Source organism: Tamandua tetradactyla, chromosome 3, assembly GCF_023851605.1.
Source record: "Tamandua tetradactyla isolate mTamTet1 chromosome 3, mTamTet1.pri, whole genome shotgun sequence".
NCBI lineage: Eukaryota > Metazoa > Chordata > Mammalia > Pilosa > Myrmecophagidae > Tamandua > Tamandua tetradactyla.
Window position 1 is genome coordinate 52,716,525 of NC_135329.1, and position 6,000 is coordinate 52,722,524.

A 6,000-nucleotide genomic window follows, 5' to 3' on the forward strand; every position below is an offset into this window, starting at 1 on the left:
GATTTTGACCCCTGGAGCCCATATGGTTATAATGAGTTCATATTCATCATGTATATATTCAGAAAAATATGCTTATTGATTGATAGTTCATTCATTTGGATTTTAATAGCAGCAGTAATAACAGCAACAATGTTCTCTATTACAGTTCCCCAAACTTGTCTCAACAATAAGATTTTCATGTTCCTCTTTCTCTAATTATGCACTACAAATTAAACTGAATTGAAAAGTCAAGCCCAGTGCTCCCCATATTAAAAAGCCAAGAAATTAGCACATATGTAAAAATGATTAAGGAATTTCCATTCATTTACCATGGAAAATTTTAAAATAGGGTGCTTAATTGTAAGCTTTATTTAAAAGAAAAGACATAGATTTGCTATATAAAATCATTGTATTCCTTGCTTTTACCCAAGGGACAGAACATGACTGGATGAATTTAAAATTCCTCTATTTAGGGATTAGAAAACATTCACAGAAATCTTTAAAATTACAAGTTTGTTGGCACAAAACAGAGAAAAATTCTCTATACATTTATAGGCCAAACCAACAAGCTGACCAAATGAAAACAAATAATAACAAGAACAAAAATTTTAAAAGGAAGATATAATTAGGGTCACAGCAGACTAAGTATTTGTCTCAGTCTTTGTGAGAATTGGTTGTTCATAGGACTGTATAATAACTGAATCCCTTACGCTGTTAGCTGACTGAATAAGGAAGACAGAACTTCTCCAGATCTCTTTTATTTTATTTCATCTATTCAGAAGTGACTACTGTAGTTTTTTTTTTTTCCCATTTTTAAAGGCTTTAAAATTAACGTATTTCTTACAGGTGATGTTATTAAAAAGTATTGTGCCCTTACTTTTGGTAGCACTTTTCTTTCTTGGTGGTACACAAAACATGTACAGAGCCTATACATGGCATCTTAAATTTACTAAAAATAATGTATCTCATCACCCTGATTTCTAATTTTCCTACTTGATTTTTCCTTTATTCTGAATTTAAAAAATCCCCTCATATCTTCTACCTTTCTTTTCACATTTTGCCTGTATCTTCTCTCCATTCGTTACTTACATAGTATCTATGGCTTCACAGCCTCTTTCCCTGCCTCTGAGGCCTTGGGTTAGCAGAACTACAGTGCAAAAGGAATTTGGGAACTTAAAATATCACATGGGGAAGGCTACCTGCAGTACCTGCATTCCAATGTTACATAAGTAAAACATGAACTGTGATTTTGTTAAGCCATTTAGATTTGGGAAATTTATTTGTTGCTATGACCCAATTCTTCTGGAGGAAAGAGGAAACTGGAATACTTTTTGATTTTTACAACTCTTTCCACCTTATTCTGCATTAATTTATATCATGTTAGATAATTTTTAAATAAAACATTTCCACTACTTAGAGAAAGTTAAGTATGGTAATGAAAATATCCAGTCTTTAAAGTTAATATTTAAAGAAATAATTCTGCAAAGTATTTTAAATACTCTTACAGTAAACTAAGTAATCTTGTTTATTGACTCTTTATAATTCCTTTCTTAAAAATTGTGACTAGAACAGTGGCACTTTCTATTTATCTATGAATTGCTTACCTCGAGTATATTTGAGCTGTTTTTTTTTAATGCATTAACCTGTTTAATACCTATGTTTCGAATGCAAATTTCTTTGAAAGTTTTCCATCACCTCCCAATATGTTTTACCTTGCAAGGCAAGTAACGCCAGCATAAGAGAATCTACTCTGAAAACATTTTCATAGAAAATGTATTTGACTGAAACCTGGATTCACCTAAGCTCATGTTAGTAGCAATTTTGACATGTTTTATTTAAGGACACAGAATGTAAAGCTGGATTGGTGGATGAGTTATTAGAAATTGTTTAAACATCACCGAGTTTGCTCCAAAACTGGATATAAAGAAAGGTATTGTTTTTTCAATTCATACAGAAAACTGTATTTATGAAATCTCTCAATTATTTGTAAAACACAAATAAGGAGATCAGATGACTAAATATGCTTTCAGTGAGTATTATGTATTTGTCAAGAAGTGATATAGAAGGAATTCGGTTAAGGGAGAGGTAAAACATTGCAAATTAAATCACAGTTAGTTCAGTAAATAGATATATTCTTATGTATAATTCTTATTTAATTGCTAGAAATGAACTACAGATTTCATTGTTAACTTCTTAAGAGCTAGTACAGAAGCATTAATTATTGCAAAATTTGGATTTGTAATAGTAATTGCAAATAATAGGAATAATTGTCATAGGAGCTACTGCCCACTAGGTTGACCACAAACTTCAGGCAACTTGAATTATAGTCCATCTTTGAACATAAAACGTGCTGGGTTCTACTAGGTATTATTGTAAAATGCTTGTAAACAAGAAATTCCCCAACTAGACTGAAGATCCTTCAGTACAAACATCATGTCATATACATCTTTTTTAAACTCAGTGTCTAATGAATTACTATGCATAGTATACACCTAGATACAGCAGGACACATACTGTCTCTTACTGATAATTTAAAAAAATGCAGAATTATGCAAAGAACCTATTTTGGTGGCAAGAACAATCAAACAAAAAAAGAAAAAAGAAAAGAAAAAAAATTGAGAAGGTGCTAAAATTTATTGAATGCCTATTATATGCTGCATATTTCTCTATATTATCTCTTTTAATTCCTAAACCAAACCAAATATTGTAGGTTAAAAAAAAAATCAATCATGATGTTGCAGAATGAGGTTGCTTCCTTAGACTTTCTTGCTCCAGATACTGAGAATCAACCATTAGCCCACAGGACAAATGTACTCTTAGTCAAGGAAGCAGCCCGGACTTGTGATCTACTCATTATTATTATTATTTTTTGACTTTTATAAAGGGAATTTATTGAGTTTAAGTTTACAGTCCTAAGGTCATAAAAATATCCAAACTAAGTTATCCAGTGAAAGAAAGGGCCAATGATGTTTGGGGTTTCTCTGTCAACTGGGAAGGCATATAGTGATGTCTGCTAGCTTTCTCTACTGGACTCTCCTTTCAAACGGTTTTTGGTTTTCAAAGAATTTCCTAGGGACATTTTCTTTCTGCGTTTCCAAACATCTCTCTCTATGCTGTCTCCAAAGCTTTTTCCAAAATGTTTCCCTCTCCAAGGACTCCAGTAAGCAACACACCTTGAATGGGTAGAGACACATCTCCATGGAAACCACTTAATCAAAAGGTCCCATACAATAGATGATTAAAAAAATAGGGACAAAAATAATTAAATAATGGGGGGTAGGGATAAGGGATTTTAAAAAAATTGAGTAGAATGCAAAAACAGTGGTCAATGAGAAGGAGGGGCAAGGGGTATGGAATGTATTGTTTTTTTTTCTTTTTATTTCTTTCTCTGGAGTGAGCAAATGCTCCAAAAATGATCATGGTGATGAATACACAACCATGTGATGATTAAAAAAATGAATGTGGTAATGAACTATGTGACAATACTGTGAGCCTTCAATTGTACGCTTTGGATGGACTACATGCTGTGTGAATATATCCCAAAAAATTGCTTAAAAAAAGATCCCAATACACTAAGGGCAAAGACACAAACGGACATTTGCACACCAATGTTTATAGCAGCGTTATTTACAATTGCAAAGAGATGGAAACAGCCAAAATCTCCATCAACAGAAGAGTGGCTAAACAAACTGTGGTATATACATACGATGGAATATTATGCAGCTTTAAGACAAGATAAACTTATGAACCATGTAATAACATGGATGGACCTAGAGAATATTATGCTGAGTGAATCTAGCCAAAAACTAAAGGACAAATACTGTATGGTCCCACTGATGTGAACGGACATTCGAGAATAAACTTGAAATATGTCATTGGTAACAGAGTTCAGCAGGAGTTAGAAACAGGGTAAGACAATGGGTAATTGAAGCTGAAGGGATACAGAATGTGCAACAGGACTAGATACAAAAACACAAAAATGGACAGCACAATAATACCTAATTGTAAAGTAATCATGTTAAAATACTGAATGAAGCTGCATCTGAGCTATAGGGTTTTTTTTTGTTTTTGTTTGCTTGTTGGTTTGTTTGTTGTTGTTGTTTTTTACTATTACTACTACTTTTATTTCTTTTCTTTATATTAACATTTTATATCTTTTTCTGTTGTGTTGCTAGTTCCTCTAAACCGATGCAAATGTACTAAGAAACAATGATCATGCATCTATGTGATGATGTTAAGAATTACTGAGTGCATATGTAGAATGGTATGATTTCTAAATGTTGTGTTAATTTCTTTTTTTTTCTTTCCGTTAATAAAAAAAATAAAAAAAATAAAAAAAAAAAAAAAAAGATCCCACCCAACGATATTGAATCAGGCTTAAAAAACATGGCTTTTCTGGGGTACACAACAGTTTCAAACTGGCACATTCTACCTTCTTGACTCTAAGAAAGAGATCTGTTCTTTCCATGTACAAAATATATTAATTCCATTACAATATCACAGATCCTTCAACCATTTCAGTAACATTACAAAGGCAATACAAAGTCAGAACCAGTAGAAAATCTCATCAAGGTCAGTAACAGGCATGTCTGCCCCAAAGCAAAATTCTCCTCTGGTTCTGGACTTGTAAAACTCAGAGCAAGTTATCTACTGCCAACATACAAGAGGGGACAGTCACAGGATAAATGTTCCCATTTCCATAGGGAGGAATTGGAAGGAACACAGAAGTCACCAAACCCAAACAGTTCTGAAAACCTGCAGGGCAAATGACATTAGATTTCAAAGTCTGAGAGTCATTTATCTTCAGGGCTTTAGAAAGTGGCAGTCCCACCCTTTCCAAGGGCTTAGGCAGTGACCGTGCTCTCTGAAGACCTGGGGGTGAGAGTTGCCAAAATTGGGGAACAATGAAGAGACCACTTTTGCTTGGCTCCACCCTCTACAAGCATTTGGATAGCACCCGGGGTCTCTGCCATCTCTGGAGCACAGGCTCAACCCCCTGGAACAACAGGGTAGCAACCAGGCTCTCCCCAATCCCCAAGGAATGTGTTCCTTCCTCTCTGAGGCCTGGGGCACAAAAATTCTTCCTGGACATTGAGGCAGGAAGCCTGTTCTCTGCTTTCAGGTCATACTCCCTCCCTCCAAGTCCATAGGTGGGTCTGCTCTCCTGGCCCGAGTTTTCTTGGCTTCAGACCTTAGCTTCCGTAGTTCTGCTTTTGAAGTGATTTTTTCCTTTGATTTGTCCCTTTTCTGTCCTTTTTAGTCCAGACAGGCAGTGACTGAGTTTAAACAGATCCCACAGCACTCTTGTTAGTTTTCTAGGCAGTATTCTTGGATCAACCCATCAGGAAATAGGATTTTCCACAAATTCTCCCTGGATAACTCCATCTCTAATCCTGGCTTTTTTCTGAAATGGCTGACGGTTTCTGTGTTTAGTTAAATTCTCATATGGGACACTAACCTATGGGGTGTCCCCTTTTGGAAGCCCAGAATTTTCCAGACCACCAATTTCTGATTTCTTTATAACCAGTAGTTTAATTCTTTGCTTATCTCTTTCCTGTCGCACTTCACTACAAGCTGCAAAGAGAAACCTGGCTGCACTCCACACTTCTTTGGAAATCTCTTCAGCTCAGTATCCCAGTTTGTGGCTTTTAAATTCTACCTTTCATTTAAAACCTGGACACAATTTGACCAACCTCTCTGCCACTTTAAAAAAGATTCACTTCCATCCTGTTTGCAATAGCACATGTACCATTTCTTTCTAAGACACTATCAGAAGTATTTTTAGAGTTCATGTTTCTATCAATAGCCTCTTCAAAGTATTTTAGGCCTTCTCTATTAGGTATCTTACGTGTCTTCCAAAATCTTTTTCTTATCCATTTAAAAAGCCATTTCAACCTGTTCAGGATTTGCAAATGCATTTCTCTGGTACCAAAATCTGTTATAGTTTGCTAATGTTGCTGGAAGTGCAATGTATCAGAAATGGGTTGACTTTCTTAAGGGGAATTTATTAAATTACAATTT